The sequence below is a fragment of the Lygodium microphyllum genome, chromosome 6, assembly GCF_053477565.2.
Source record: "Lygodium microphyllum isolate KBCC chromosome 6, Lygodium_microphyllum_v1.1.10, whole genome shotgun sequence".
In the NCBI taxonomy this organism is placed as follows: domain Eukaryota; kingdom Viridiplantae; phylum Streptophyta; class Polypodiopsida; order Schizaeales; family Lygodiaceae; genus Lygodium; species Lygodium microphyllum.
In genome coordinates this window covers 11,951,367-11,968,735 of record NC_141140.1, presented here as the reverse complement: position 1 = coordinate 11,968,735, position 17,369 = coordinate 11,951,367, and positions in this window count along the sequence as shown.

Here is a 17,369-nt window from a genome sequence, read left to right as displayed (position 1 = left end):
AGCTGTTCCCAGGGAAATTGAAACCTAAATGGAATGGGCCCTACAAGATTGTGAGGTTAGGGAAAAATAGGTCTACAGCCCTATTAGCTGATCTACAGGGAGTACAGTTTAAGAATAAGGTTAATCTTAATAAGATTAAACCTTATTATTTCTAAGTATGCTAATATATAGAGAAATGCATTACAGGTCCATGCTAGGGATGATTTGAGACCTGCAGAAAAAAGCTTAAAAGTTGGTGGATGGGTCGGTTAATCCCTTATTTGGAACACCCATATCTGGAGCAAAGATACCATCAGGGGAAACTCATCTGGTGGAGCAAAGGATATAAGGTGATTGAGCAAGAAGACGGAACCTTTGTGTGGGAGATTAAAGTCTTCTACCATCACTGCTTACGACTGTTGACAAGTATCCCTGTTGAGTTCAATGAAGAAGGTGGGATGGAGCCGTCAGTTCATCCTCGGAGCCGTCAGTTCATCCTCTCAATATGCTAAACTTTGATTACCATAATTACGAATAGAGGAGTTTGTGATGGCCAGCTATGTAAACCCATTGTGGACATACACATTGTATTTTGACGGAGCATCCAGGGGCCCTAATAAAAAAGGGAGTGTTGGAGTAGTAATCTGAGACCCCCGACGTAGAGTTGCGATGAAGTTAGCTGTGTATCTCGAGGTAGGATTCACTAACAATATAGCAGAGTATAAAGCCTTGATTATGGGACTGTATATTGCCAAACAAGGTGGTTTTCGTCGAGTGTTAGTAAAAGGGGATTCCCAGTTGATCCTGAATCACCTAGATGGGATATACACAGTGCAGAATCCCATTCTTTGTATGTATCATTGGACTGCGATGACCCTACTTGAAGAGTTTGAGACAGTATCTCTTCAGCTGATTCCACGTTACTAGAATCAGTTTGCGGATTCTTTGGCAAATCTTGCTTATGAGGAAGACCTCTTCTTTAATTGTGGTCCTAGTTTGGATATTGTTATCAATGATGAAACAGGACCTGGTCAATTGTGGGGAATGTTATCAGAGCATGCGATATATGGCAGACGATGATTGATATGGGTGATGCAAAGAGTGGCCGAGACCAATCTACCATTATTATCTAGGACCCATAGGTTGATTATACAACATATTATGCGTACACCTCTTGCTATCTATGCAGGAGGGATGGGTCATAACCTTATGCATTTAGCTTAGGGCTACGAGCCCTCTTTTTCTCTTTCGGATAGGGTGCACGGTCTTGTATATCTGCACTGTCCTGAGGAGATGTTTGTAGGCACTGTTTCGTCCTATTTCATTAGGCCAAGAGGGCCGATCAAGTTTTGTAGTGAAATGTTTTATCTCATTAGGCCAAGAGGGCCTAGTGGTAGTGGGGCCGATCAAGTTCTTGTTAGTTGTGAGGCAACCGTTCTAGGAGTTCTTGTTAGTTGTGAGGCAGCTAGCGAAGCGTGCAGAAGGAAAATAAACATGATAAAGGGCAAAAAAACCCTGAATATCTTAAAGCTAATAAATATATACAGAGGTGTGTAAAAAGGGGTTCTAACCCCTATAAAATTTGAAAAGGAAAGAAAGAAAAATGTATACGCAGTTGATCATTGCCTTGCGAAGGCCTGGTAGGTTCTTGGGGACGAGTCAGACCCGGGGCCGATGCCTTGTCTTCCTAGGGGTGGCATCTTGCTAGAGAAAAGAAACTAAGGAAGGTTGGAGCGAAAATAAAAGTGAGCGTCACAAAAGGATTAAGTGTCGCCTTGCGAGGGCTTGGTAGGTTCTTGGGTACTGAGACAGGTCCTAAGACCGATGCCATGTTCTCCCTAGGTCAGTACGCTCAGCTCCCTCCTTTTTACATGCCCAAGTATGTCAATAAAATAAAAACCCTAAAAGAAGAAATGTGCTATAAGAAAATACTTCTTGATGAGGCTATAGGAGTCCTTGCCTAGTAGGAGTTCCTAGTTGTGTTGTCCTTAGTTAGGTAGGTAGTTCAGACCACCACTTAGGGCAACTTCTTTGATAGTTATTTTTAGTTTGGCCGTGTTTGAGCAGTTGGTTGGTGACTAGCTTCGGACTTTTATTAGATTATGCTAGGCTTACTCCTTGTGGATGTCATGCCTTGGTTCTGTCAGGGAGTAGGGTGAGCATTGTGATGTGTTTAGTATATGTCTATTTTGTATCAGCTTGATGCTTCCTTTGGTTGTTTTGTGCAGATCTACTATAGGGTTTGACGGGCTAAGTCGCCCTATCCCATGGTCACCAATGAGAGCGGAATTTTGGTGCCAAGAAGTGCTTAAAAATAGCTAAAAATTATGAATATCAAGGGAAAAATATTCAACGTCGAAGGCGGCGGCTCGATCTAAGACGATTTTAAGTGCCAAAGTGCTTTAAAGGCGCTCGAGTGACACTTGTTGATTTTTCATAATTTTTTAGACTGTCGTATGGGTTGACAAGAGTTACCGACCAATGTGGGATGTCAAGCCGGATGCCCAGGATTTTTCAGAGCTCAATTCAGAGTCCGGACGGGGAAGGAGCCAAGAAATGGGCAAGATTTGAAAAGGTGGACATAAGTTTGGCCAAAGGAGTGGTGACCTTTGGGGCCTACGGGGCATAAAATGCCAAACTTTTAGTTAGCATGAAATCGTGGGATGAGAGAGAAGAGAAAAAACGTGATCAGGGAGGAGCCGAAATTTGCGTCCCCTTGTTGATCATGCCATCTCCTGCCTGTGAGCAACCCCCCAATTGATCATGGGGCTTGATTCCCCCCTGCCTGTTGGTCACATCGCCGTGCTTTGCTCCTCCAATGGTGGTCTCTATGAAGATCTCTGATTTCAGTCTTTCTCTCTCCTCCCTCTCTCTCCCTTAAAGGCAGATTCATGTGGTGAAGAAGAAGAAGAAGAATGGATGACGGATGCTTGTCCAATGAAGACCGGATTGCTCCGTGGTTCAAGAGGAAGAAAGATTGCTGATTGTGGGCTGTCATGAGCATTAATGGTGGCTAGAAATCAGTCCCGAGATATGACAAATAAAAATCCACAACCCGCAAAGAACGATAATCTCATTTTTACAAAGGAAATTGATGTTTTATGCAATTTGCTTCATGAATACTTGTTCCCATGAGATGATTATGCATTATGATGTTGTTGGCTATGAGTTTGATTAGTTTATGCTCAGAAGATCAGAAAATCATAAGTGTTGTGATTGAAATTAATAGTGTAAAATCCGTAAAACACGCGAATTATGGGAAAATTGGGTGTTTTTGACATATAAAGGGAAAATATAGTAAGACACACCAACTAAATTTGTGTGTTTTCTGTGAATGAACCTAAGGGCCACAGCCCACAACTCATTTTGAATTTTTAGTCATTTAATATTTCAAAAAATACAAGAGAAAATAGGGAAAATTGAGAAAAATAAGGAAAAAATGGATTTTGAGTGCCGAAAATTAAGAAAAAATAAGAACCATGGTTGTGGATGTATGGGGGGTCTGAAGTATGAGGTTTAGCCTCAGTTCAGCCCTACCTTTATGTTCTAGTGAGTTTTTATTGCTTTTCATACAACAAAAACATGGACCCACGGACCGCTTATTATTTTAAGCGTTCCAAGCCGAGCACTAATGGTTACCTCTCACATAGCCGATGCGCCATCCATACCTATGGGTGTAGTGAGCTTACCTTCATGCCGATCCAAATACCTCCTCTCCCGAGCACTTCGGTAGGTCCACGATCCAAGTGCAAGCTTCAAGCAAGCTCGATCCTCCCGTTCCAAGCTCCAAGATCCATCGCCGCGAGCAAGATAAGAGAAGAGAAGAGAAGAGAAGAAGAGAGGAGAAGATGAAGAGCTTCTCCACCCCACGGTCCCTCACCCTCACACACTCACTCCCTCACACTCTCACACTCCCTCTCTCAAGCACAAGCTCAAGCAACCAAGAACAAGAAGAAGAAGAAGAAGAGGAGAGCTACTTTTGGCCATACACAAGAATGAGCTTCTCATTCACTTTTCAACTTTATATACAAAACCCTAAATCCCTTTTTGGGCGGTCATCCCCTTATCCCCTTTTTTACATGGCCGGTCGTGGCCTAGGCCCTTTTCCCATTGCCCTTCTATCTTCCTAGCTTCCTTCCTACCACCCATCTACCTTTATGAATTTCACAGGTGAGAGCCCAGCGCTCCTTAAATTAAATCACGATGCGCTTGCGCTCTTTTACAAAAGTATTGACTTGTGATTTTCCTTGTGCACCTTTTTCTTTATTTAGGGCTTTTCAACGCTTCTCGTGTTTCTAGATTTTTCTTGGCGTGCCTTCATCTTTTGTTTCACTTTGCATTGGCCTTTGTCTTCTGCTTTAGCTTTTCCATATTTTCCACCTTATTCGTTTGACGGTTAACACATACGCAGACAACCAGGGCCCTATCTAACCCAACCACCGAGTGACGCTCCTGTTCACTATGTGGAAGAACGTAGTGAAGAGGAGACCTACGTGAACCCATACATATCCTATGATGAGGAAGGAAATCCAGTCCTAATGGACTACCGACCAATACCGGTGATGGTGCTAGGTAGAGGAAGAGGCAGAGGCTTTGGAGGACCAAGCTCATGCTGGACTTGCGTTCATCTAGGCCATATTTCATCACGTTGCCCGGAAAGGAAACAAGCAAACAAGGATAAAGCTCACCTTCGTTGCACCGAGTGTGGAATCACACACCTATTTCCTGACTGTTCTAGACGGAAGCCATCAAATAGTTCTACCAACGTGCCCTCAGTACCCTTGGGGATGTTTGGTGTGGAGACCTTTGACAGTGAGGATTGCCCATCCGACTACATGTCATGACGCGAGCACAGACAAAACAGGTAGGCATCTCATTGCCTGGGCCAAGTAACCTGGATGCAGCCTTGTTGGGAAAGAAAAGCCAAAGGAGAAGGAGAAAGAGAACATACGTAAAGATTACCCTTAAGACTGAGGAAGCTACAACGCTAGTGATAGGAAAGAGAGTCACTAATGCAGAGGCAGAGACCTCAACTCCTAAGACAACAGAACTAGGGAGTACCAAGGTAGGGGAATACCCCCACCCCAAATGGAAACTCGAGGCTATAGCCAAAGTCAAGGAGTGGGTCAAGGACACCCAGGAACACCTTAAGGACGTAGAGCCCATACTAGAAGACCAAATTGAAGACCTCTCTAGTGTGAGTATACCCGTTTCACCGTCGCAACCTCAATCGGGGAACGCACCCACATCACATGAGATGCCACAGAGGCAAGACCAGGAAGAAGCATGTCAGCAAGCTAACCAAGGCATATGGCCAAAGAGTGCTGACCAAGGAGGAAGGCAACCACCCAGCAACCTCCTCACCACTTTAGTAACCACGCTAGTAACCTTGAGCCTAGGAGATTTGCTTCGGAAGCACTCTTCCTTATCGCAAGAATTAAAGCATTGGGTGGAGGGAAAAGAGGAGCACACTGTAGTTGACTTGCAAGAGTAGGACACAGTCATGCAGATTCCAAGCCTAACGCAACACTCTGTTCCAAGGTCACTGCACGTTAATGCTTTCTGGGAAGGCAGTGAGATGCATGCAGTCTTACCTATCTTAGCCTTGCGGGATGTAACACGAAAAGGAATCGTAGACACATGCACCGATTTCAGTGCCTTGAGCCATGCAGTTCTACAGGCCTGGGGAAACCCACCTGTGGAAACAGGTAGGTTAAATGTCACATTGGACAATGGAATGAAGGTCAAACCATTCGAGGTCCTAAAGAACTGGCCGGTGAAGGTTGCAGGGGTGTAGTTTTCCGTGAACTTCATTGTCATGAAGGGAGTGGACTACGACATACTACTAGGCCGACCCTGGATGAGGAATGCTCGAGTTATTGAAGATTTGGGTAACAATCTCATCTTATTTGGGAATAAAACATAAGCGGTAAGGGTTGAGATGGATATCCGGAAGACTACCCCAACCGACCTTGATGCTATCTCAACCATGCTAAAAGGTGATGCACAGGCAAGAAAACCCTATGGGTCATTGTGTTGAGATATCGAGCTCCACTCGTGATATGCCAGGGTGACCGTTGTGCATTTATGTCACCGACTTGTTAGTTGCAGATGCGGTTGGTATACCACCCATGAATAATAGCTAGATGACAGCTATCCTTATCTACTCTAGTTCGTGGCTCAGTTAGTATGCCACCTTAGTTAGTTAAGTTTGGTTTGAGACTCATATATAGGGTTCTTCTATTTCTATGTACTTGAGTTCTTTTGGCTTACACAACTAAGAAGAGGAAAACTGTTTTCAGCCTCCACCTTTGTGTGTATTCCTCCATTGTGTAAGTGAGAAAGCTACAAGTGAGACTCCTTCCTTCCCTCCCACAATCTTGACATGGTATCAGAGCCTTGTTCGTGGTAAGGAGCTCAAGAAAGCAAACCAAGTTCGCGGTGTTTTGGTAAGAGGACCAGCGTTGCTTTTATTTTTCTGTTTTTGGGAGCAAGTCTTTGCAGGTAGCACAGCCGAAAAGTGCAAGAGTGCATTGTCTCAGGTTGAGACGCCCTTTGCGGTGAAGCAAGAGGGTAGTATATGCGGCGGGATAGGACTTTAGCCTGCGGTTGCTCTATTTTTTTGATTTGAGGCCATTTCGGGGCCTGTTTTGAAGGCGGAAGTTTTCTGCATGCACTCAAGAAAAGGCCTTGTTTTATGCTGTGCGACCACTGTTCTACAGGTTAGTGAAAAGTTACTATAGAAATTGCATCGTATGCCTATGCGCAGAGACATTGGGAGTTACAGAATCATCCTTTTTGCCTGTTGATGCAAAATCGTCACTAGGAAGTGACTGTGTGGTCACTTACCACTTTCGTCAGTTTTGCAGATTTGCCCTTGTGAGGCTGAAGCTATGTTTTTTACAGTAACAAAATTTTTTGCAGTGTTCTGTAATGGCGTCTGATTCTCTTTCACAGATTGTCACTGAAAATCTTGACAAGAACAACTTCCAAGCATGGAAGTTTAGAATGACGAATTTCCTTATGGGAAAAGGATATTGGGAATTTGTTGCAGGAAATGAAGAAGAACCAGTTCTTCCTGATGTTCCCAATCAACAGCAAATGTAGGCATTTAAAGGATGGCATGACAGAGCCAAAAAAGTTATGTACTGGCTGTCTATTAGTATTTCAGACTCTATGATTGTGCATATTTAGGATGCAAGTATGCCAAAGGAGGCATGGGATACTTTGTAAAAAATGTATAGCACAAATACGCAAGCCAGGAAAATGCAGCTCAAGCAAGAGTTGCACAATGTGCAAAGAGAAAGTATAAGCATCAATGACTACCACATGAAGGTAAAGAAGATTGCAGATACACTTGCTTCCATTGGGTCACCAATGGAAGATGATGATTTAGTTTCCGTGACCTTGAATGTTCTAGGAAAGGATTATGCACAGTTTCGAACATCCATTTCTGTCTGTGAAAGATTTCCTGATTTTGAGGAGTTGATTGCTCTTCTAATTTCTGAGGAGCAGAGAAATGGTGGTGCATCTTTGTCAGGAGGAACTTCAAAAGAAACTGTCTTCTACTCAAATGCTGGAAGAGGTAGAGGCAGAGGTAGAGGAGGCCGATCTGGAGACCGTGGTAGAAATCAAAATATGTAGCAAACTCAAGAACACCAGTCCTATGGAGGAGGACGTGGTAACTCTAGAGGTAGGGGGAGCCAAAGAGGTCGTGGTAGATGGCAAAGAGGCCAAAATGCAAACAGCAATGTTGAATGTTACTACTGTGGTAAAATGGGTCATATGGCTAAAGACTACTATAAAAAGTAGAATGACATCATGAATGGGAAATCGCAACAAGGGAATTATGTATCTTCTAGTAGACAAGGTGATGACAGAAATGAGCATTTGTTTATGGTGCAGCACATGAATAATTCTTTGACAAGTGCAGAAGAAAGCAACAAAGTGTGGTATGTTGACTCAGGTGCATCAAACCACATGACAGGTCATGTAGAATGGATGCAGGATGCAAGGAAAATGGATAAACTAGGATTTGTGGAGACTGGTGATGATACTGCACATCCTATTGTGTAGATTGGAAAAATTTCTTTGTCTATGCAGGATGGGAAAAAGAAATACCTATTAGATGTATTTCATGTCCCAAATATCACCAAGAATCTGGTTTCTGTTGGGGTCAAATGGTTGAGTAGGGCTTGTAGGTCAGATTTAATCCTCATGGATGCTTTGTTGAGGATATGAAAAATAAAGATCACTTGATAGCAAAAGGAAAGAAGGGTAGAATGTTTACGTTGGATGTAGACATGCCTGAATTGAGTGCAGCAATGTTTGCACATGGGACCGGTGTAGTTGCAGATATTGATATCTGGCATAAACGCATTGGTCATGTTAATGTACAGTGACTTAAATCAATGCCGGCCCAAAATATTGTTGCAAGATTGCCTAAATTCAAGGTTATAGAAATGTATAAGGTATGTGAAGCTTGTCAATTTGGAAAACAGGCAAGGAAACCATTTCCTAGACATGTTCAAGAGAGTAAGAAGCCATTGGAATTAGCCCACTCTGATGTGTGGACTACTAAAGCTGCATCTATTGGAGGCTATCATTATTTTATCACTTTTATTGATGACTATAGCAGAAAAGTGTGGGTGTATTTTATGAAAAATAAAAGTGAAGTGTTTGGGCATTTCAAAACTCTTAAAGCTATGGTTGAAAAAGAAACATGCCTGCAAATAAAATGCCTAAGGTTAGATGGAGGGGGAGAGTACCTCTCAAATGGGTTTGCAAGGTTCCTGCAGGAGCATGGCATAAAGCAGTAATATTCATGCAGTCATACCCCACAACAAAATGAAATTATAGAAAGGAAAAATAGGCATATTGGAGAGGTATCTCGTGCCATGCTCAATGAAAAAGACCTGCCAGATTTTTACCGGCTAAGGCAGTTGCTACAGCAGTCTACATAATGAACATGACTCCCATTGCAGCAATACATGGCATGACTCCAGAGGAGAGGTATACTGGTAGGAAACTAGATATTTCTCATTTGAAAATTTTTGGTTGCATTGCCTATGTTCATGTGCCAGATGAGTTGAGATCCAAGTTGGATCCAAAAGCTGAGAAGTGCATCTTTATTGGTTACTCTCTGCAGAGCAGAAAGGGTATAGATGCTATAACCCTTCTACTCGTAAGTTTACAGTGAGCAAAGATGTTGTTTTTTATGAGATGAGTAGCTGGTATAAACCAATAAATGTGATTGATAATGTAGTTGCACAAAATGGTAATGCTGCACAGAATTCACAGCAGCAGTCACAAAATATTAGTGGACCTAGAGTGTCCTCTAGCAGTGGTTCACATTCTTTGCCATGGACAGGCAGATTGAGATCGGAAGAATATTCTCAAAGCAATGCAGATAGTGGTATGCAGGTATCACGAAAAGGAAAAGAGAAGGTAGATCAGTCCATGTTTGATGCGAAAGCAGGTCACTCTTATGTGGATGGTGAATCCAATGGCTCAGAAGAGAGCATTGATGATGAGTTGGGTATTCCTTCTATTGTTACACCTGGAGTAAGGAAGACCAGGGATGTTTTGAGAGCACCTGGAAGTGAGCCTACTTTGCACAAGTCTGCCAGAGCTAGGTATCCTGTGGATAGGCTGAAATATGCTGGATTTACAGCCATTCACTATGCCTATATAGTCAAAGTGATACAGGAACCAGAACCCACTTCTTTTGAGCAAGCCATGGGAAAAGAAAAATGGGAGAAAGCCATGGATGAAGAAATGGATGCTTTGGAAGCAAATGCTACATGGGAATTCCTACCTTTGCCTAAAGATAAGAATGCAATTGGTTATAAGTGGGTTTATAAGGTGAAACACAATGCAGATGGTCCTGTGAATAGATACAAGGCAATATTAGTAGTCAAGGGGTATGCACAAACATATGGCATTGATTATGAAGAAACATTCAGTCCGGCTGCAAGGATGGCAACCGTAAGAGCAGTCATTGCTATGGCTGCATCAAAGGGATGGTCTTTACATCAGATGGATGTAAAGAATGCCTTCTTGCATGGTAATTTGCAAGAAGAGGTCTATATGGAGCAGCCACCAAGTTATGTGCATACTATTCATCCTGAGTTTGTTTGCAAGTTGAAGAAAGCCTTGTATGGCTTGAAACAAGCACCTAGAGCATGGTCTGACAAGATAGGACAGTATCTTGTCACTATTGGCTTTCAGATTTTCAAGACAGATTTCTCACTTTATGTGAGAAAAACAGAGAAATGTATTATGTTGCTTGTCATTTATGTTGATGATTTGATTATCACAGGTGATAGTGATGAAGATATCCTTCATGTGAAAATGCTATTGAAGTAGAAGTTTGAGATGAAGGATTTGGGAGAAGTGTGTTATTTCTTGGGCATTGAGGTGATAAGATCACCAAGTGGGATATGGCTCTTGTAGAGGCAGTATGGATTGGACATGCTGTCCAAATATGGGATGACAGGTTGTAAGCCTATTTCAGTTCCTTTGGAGTAGAATGTGAAGCTAGGCACAGATGCAGGTGAGCTTCTGTAAGACCCTACTATGTACAGACACATAGTAGGAAGTTTAATTTATATGACTATTACCAGGCCAGATTTGAGCTATGCTGTTGGATTGGTAAGTTAGTTTATGTAGGCTGCAAGGAAACCGCATTTAGATGCGGCTAGACGCATACTCAGGTATGTGAAGTCCACATTGCAGTATGGACTATTTTATGAGACTGGGGTTCAGATACAGTTGCATGGATACACTGATGCTGATTGGGCTGGTAGTATTTCTGATAGACGATCTACCAGTGGATATGTGTTCTCTTTTGGGAGTATTGCAGTCACTTGGAGTAGCAAGAAACAACCTACAGTTGCCTTGTCGAGCACAGAGGCTGAGTACAGGGGTGCATCAATGGCTGCATGTGAGATAGCTTGGTTGCATAAGCTACTTTATGATATGCATCAGTCTACAAATGGGCTAGTTGTCATTTATTGTGACAATATGAGTAGTATACACTTGGAAAATAACCCAGTCTATCATGCTAGAACAAAGCACATTCAGGTGCATTATCACTATGTGCGAGAGAGAGTTTTACTAGGTGTTATTGATCTAGTTTATGTCGGCACAGAGGATCAGGTAGCTGACATATTTACGAAGGCATTGGGCGCAGAGAAGCTGTGCAAGTTTAGAGACCTACTTGGTGTGCAAGAAGTGGGATTGAGATCGAGGGAGAGTGTTGAGATATCAAGCTCCACTCGTGATATGCCAGGGTGACCGTTGTGCATTTATGTCACCGACTTGTTAGTTGCAGATGCGGTTGGTACACCACCCATGAATAATAGCTAGATGACAGCTATCCTTATCTACTCTAGTTCGTGGCTCAGTTAGTATGCCACCTTAGTTAGTTGAGTTTGGTTTGAGACCCATATATAGGGTTCTTTTATTTCTATGTACTTGAGTTCTTTTGGCTTACACAACTAAGAAGAGGAAAACTGTTTTAAGCCTCCACCTTTGTGTGTATTCCCCCATTGTGTAAGTGAGAAAGCTACAAGTGAGACTCCTTCCTTCTCTCCCACAATCTTGACACATTGACCAAGTACATCCCTTGCCCTGAGGACGAGCATGATTGGATGCACGTCTTGGCAACCATTGACCTACCGTTCTCAGATGAGGAAGAGCTATATAGGCAAGCTGCTAAATCCCCAAGCATGCCAGCAAGGGAGCCCATCGTGCTACTCTGCATGGTGGTAGGAAGCTCACGTAACCTAAGGAAACCGGTCTTGTTCCATATCCCCACCAACAAGCTCGAGCCTCAGGAAATCATGGAGTACCTAACCGATAAATTGAAGGGCAACATGGTTGCCAATCTAAAACCCCTAACTGATCTTTTGGCTAAGCCTGAGTGGAAATGGACCAAAATTCACGATCTAAACCTATTATACAATTGGGCTTTAATCAGTGACGAAAAGGAGATTAAAGAGGAAAGCTTGGGGGATGACGAGCAGTCAAAGGGGCAAGACTCTGATGATGAGGAGTATGAGGACTACCGCTCTATTGGAGACGAGAGTGAAGAAGAGATAGACACGATAGAATATGACAGTAAAGGAAGAACGATTGAACAGATCAAGGCAAACTCTAGGCCTGGAAGGGAAAGGGCATATTGGAATGAAAGAGGAGTCATGAGGATGGAGTGCGATAGATCCTAGTTGGAGCACATAGGAGCCATGGATTACGAGCAGGTAGGAGTGGCACAACCATTGGTAGTTCTAGTGCTTAAGAGGGATACACCTCTACTGAATTACGATCCCTTGGCGAAACTCCTTCCTCAAACGAGGGATGTGAGTTTAACTCAGATTCAGAAGTCAGTGGAGAGTGATCCCAAAATACCACAAACCTCTCAGGCCAGATGCACCAAAGGGGACTTGCCAGTCCACCTAAGGTGCAGACAGCTAAAGGAGGAGGCCAAGAAGAGAACTAAGGACTCAGAAGCAAAGAGGCAAAAGAAGCCGCAGGATCTCCCCAAACGCTTCACAAAGTTTAAGAAGGGTGATAAAGTGGTGATTCGGCTAGGAGCAAAGAGACAAGGGAAAACTAGTGAGCCAATTGAGGGACCCGCCAAGGTCAAGGAAGTCAACTTGGTAGGGGAAGGCGAGAAGCCTTGACCTATGTTCATTGCTGAAGACTTGACCAAGGATGAGGAGCCTAAACTTGTTGCTCTTCTACGAGACTATGTCAACGTGTTTGCCTGGTCCTTGGAGGAACTTAAAGGAGTCGATCCTAGGGTTGTGACCCATAATATCCCAATGGTTCCAAATGCAGTGCCAACAAAGCAACGACCTTACCCTATGAATCCCAAACATGCCTATGCAGTGAAGGAGGAAATCGATAAGCTCCTGAAGGTAGGATTTATATATAAGATTGAGCACACGGATTGGGTATCACCTATAGTGATCGTTATGAAAAAGAATGGTAAATTTCGAGTGTGTGTGAATTACAAGAAAGTTAATGCCGCTACAAAGAGGGACAACTACCCCTTACCGTATATGGAGCACATGCTAGAGAGAGAAGCATGCAAAGAAGCCTACAGCTCCCTAGATGGCTTCTTTGGCTATAATAAAGTGCAAGTGCACCCTGAAGACTGCCTTTGCCACGGAGTGGGGTATATTCGCCTACATTGTTATGCCCTTTGGGCTAATGAATGCGCCTGCGACCTTTCAACGATTAATGTGCACCATCTTTAAGGATATGCTTAGATGCAAGCTAGAGGTGTTCATAGATGACTTATGCATACCCTCTAGTTGGGCTGAACACTTAGAAAAGTTGAGAGCTATCCTTGAACGGTGTCGGTTATACAACCTCTCATTGAACCCCTTAAAGTGCTAGTTCTGGGTGAAGCATAGATGTATCCTAGGGCACGTAGTGTCAAGGAACGGCATTGCCACTGACTTCTCAAAAGTCAGGGTCATTATCGACCTACCACCACCCATTAACTATAAGGGCATTTGGCGTTTCTTAGGCCATATGGGATACTATCGATGCTTTGTACTGAATTACGCGCTGATTGCTAGACCATTGTACAAGCTACTGATTGTATTCGAGTGGACTGAGGAATGCCAACGTGCATATGAAGAGTTGAAGAAGGCTCTCACCACTGCACCAATCTTACAAGCCCCAGACTGGAGCATAACATTTCATGTGCACATAGATGTCTCTAAGTTTGTTATTGGAGCTGTTCTATGCTAGCCTGGTGAGCATAACCTAGATTACCCCATGAGTTTTTCCAGTATGCAACTCACTGAAACAGAGATGAACTATTCCACTAAAGAAAGGGAAGGGTTAGCCATGGTGTTTGATGTAAAGAAATTTAGGCATTATCTATTGGCTACCCCCTTCGTCTTTTTCCTTGACCATCAAGCCTTGCTTTATCTCGTGAACAAGCCATGCGCTATAGGTCGCATAGCTAGATGGTTACTTATCTTATTGGAATTTGATTTCTCTGTTGTTGTACATAAGGAAAAGCAGCACTACATGATTGATCACACGTCCCGCATACCCACAGGAGAAGATGCTGAACAAGGCATGCTTGATGACCTACCGAATGCTCATCTCTTTGGCCTGTCTAGTGAAGAGACTTGTTTAGAGCCGATCTGATGCCATATTGGGCCGATGATGTAGTTCAAGTGCTAGAGAATGGTCTACCTGAGAGACCTATTGAGAAAGCCAGGCTAAGGAGACTTATCTTAAAGATCGAGCCACACCAATTGATCGCCGACCAACTCTATAGGCTAGGAAAAGGCGTTTTGTTGCATAGATGTGTATGTGAGCACGAGATGTATGATGTATTGAGTGAAGCGCATGGTGGAATAGCTGGAGGACACTTTAGTGGGGATACAACAGCCCGTAAGGTGCTACAATCCCAACTATGGTGGCCCACCCTATTCCATGATACTGCTAAATTTGTAAAACACTGCAATGAGTGCAAGGATAAGATGGAGTTGACCCCCGTAGTAGCACGATAGCCCTTCAAAAAATGGGGCATTGACTTCATTGGACCTATTAGTCTTGTGACACACTACTCCCAGGCATGCTACATCATTGTGGCAATTGATTACCTAATGAAGTGGGCAGAGGAAAGAGTCACTAGAAAGAACGATGCTAGAACCATTACGAAGTTCTTGTGGGAGTAGGTCCTTTCACGTTTTGGTTGTCCAATTGAACTAGTAAGTGATCAGGGCACACACTTCATTAATGAAGTGATATCCCACCTGCTCTCGACCTTCCTAATCATTCATAGAAGGTCCTCGCCCTACTATCCTCAAGCAAATGGCCAAGAAGAATCCAGGAATAAAATCCTAGTCAACGTGCTTACGAAGGTGGTATCCACATCACGAAGTGACTGGGATAAAAAATTAATGGTGGCCTTGTGGGCCTATCATACAGCTTATAAGACGGTTGTAAGACAGATGCCCTTTAGGCTAATTTACGGAATGGAGGCCATTCTACCCTTAGAGTTCTTTATCCCTAGCTTAAGGATAGCAACCCAGGAGCATTGGGAGGGAAGAGAGGCTTGGACCAACCACTTAGTGGAGTTAGAGCGTCTCACGGAGACTCGACTCTTAGCCACCTACACTCTGATTTGTGAGAATGCACGAAGAAATATGTGGTTTGACAAGCATGTCAAACAGCGCAACTTTGATCAGGGGGATCTCGTTCTACTATACTCTGTGAAGGGTCACAAACAGAAAATGAAATTTCGAGGATTAGGATCTTTCCGAGTATGTACAATTAGTAGAACACGCAATGTTGAATTGGAGACGCTCGAAGGTGAAGGAATAGGCTTTTTCAATGGCAGTCGCATGAAAAAGTACTATCCTCCTTCCCATCCGTTGCACGAGCCACCTATGCTTGAAGCCCCTGTCAACGTTTGCATGGCCACTATTACCAAATGAATAGATCAAGATGAAGAAGCAGTGGTACCCGCCTACCTACGAATCATAGTCACTGCAGAATGGACGTATTCTTTTGATGCTTTGATCGATGAAGGTGCAGAATATAATATCTTGATGCATAACCATTGGACACGCATTGGACAACCTAAATTACAACCCACAAATGCTAAATTCAGCCCATTTGGGGGCAACACTTACTCACTCTTAGGAAAATGCAAAGTGGCTATCTTTATCGAGTGTGAAAGTATACCAGTCTTCTTTTATGTGTTGCCAAACACTAAAGGGTCCGGTAATAAGTGTTGAGATATCGAGCTCCACTCATGATATCCCAGGGTGACCGTTGTGCATTTATGTCACCGACTTGTCAGTTGCAGATGCGGTTGGTACACCGCCCATGAATAATAGCTAGATGACAACTATCCTTATCTACTCTAGTTCGTGGCTCAGATAGTATGCCACCTTAGTTAGTTGAGTTTGGTTTGAGACCCATATATAGGGTTCTTCTATTTTTATGTACTCGACTTCTTTTTAGCTTACACAACTAAAAAGAGGAAAATTGTTTTCAGCCTCCACCTTTGTGTGTATTCCCCCATTGTGCAAGCAAGAAAGCTACAAGTAAGACTCCTTCCTTCTCTCCCACAATCTTGACATGGTATCAGAGCCTTGTTTGTGGTAAGGAGCTCAAGAAAGCAAGCGAAGCTCACGGTGTTTTGGTAAGAGGAGCAGTGTTGCTTTCATTTTCTATTTTGGGAGCAGATCTCTGCAGAGGTAGCACAGCCGGAAATCGCAAGAGTGCATTGTCTCAGGTTGTGATGCCCTTCGCGATGAAGCAAGAGGGCAGTATATGCTGTGGGAAAGGGGCTTTAGCCCTCGGCGGCCCTGTTTTTTTTATTTGAGGGCATTTCGGGGCCTGTTTTGGAGGCGGAAGTTTTCTACACGCACTCAGGAAAAGGCCCAGTTTTATGCTATGCAGCCACTGTTCTACAGGTCAGTGAAAAGTTACTGTAGAAATTGCATCGTATGCCAGTGCGCAGAGACATTGGGAGTTACAGAATCATCCTTGTTGCCTGTTGATGCAAAATCGTCACTAGGAAGTGACTGTGTGGTTAAATACCACTTTCGTCAGTTTTGCAGATTTGCCCTTGTGAGGCTGAAGCTGTGTTCTCTACTGTGACAGAATTTTTTGTAATATTCTATAATGGCATCTGATTCTTTTTCAGAGATTGTAACTGAAAAGCTTGACAAGAACAACTTCCAAGCATGGAAGTTTAGAATGACGAATTTCCTTATGGGAAAAGAATATTGGGAATTTGTTGCAGGAAATGAGGAAGAACCTGTTCTTCCTGATGTTCCCAATCAACAACAAATGCAGGCATTCAAAGCATAGCATGAGAGAGCTAGGAAACTTATGTACTAGCTGTCTATTAGTATTTCAGACTCTATGATTGTGCATATTCAGGATGCAAGTACGCCAAAGGAAGCATGGGATACTTTGTCAAAAATGTATAGCACAAATACGCAAGCCAGGAAAATGCAGCTCAAGCAAGAGTTGCATAATGTGCAAAGAGAAAGTATGAGCATCAATGACTACCACATGAAGGTGAAGAAGATTGCAGATGCACTTGCTTCCATTGGGTCGCCAGTGGAAGATGATGATTTAGTTTCTGTGACCTTGAATGGTCTAGGAAAGGATTATGCACAGTTTCGGACATCCATTTCAGTTCGTGAAAGATTTTCTGATTTTGAGGAGTTGATTGCTCTTCTAATTCATGAGGAGCAGAGAAATGGTGGTGCATCTTCTTCAGGAGGAACTTCAAAAGAAACTGTCTTCTACTCAAATGCTGGAAGAGGTAGAGGCAGAGGTAGAGGAGGCCGATTTGGAGGCCGTGGTGGAAATCAGAATATGTAGCAAAATCA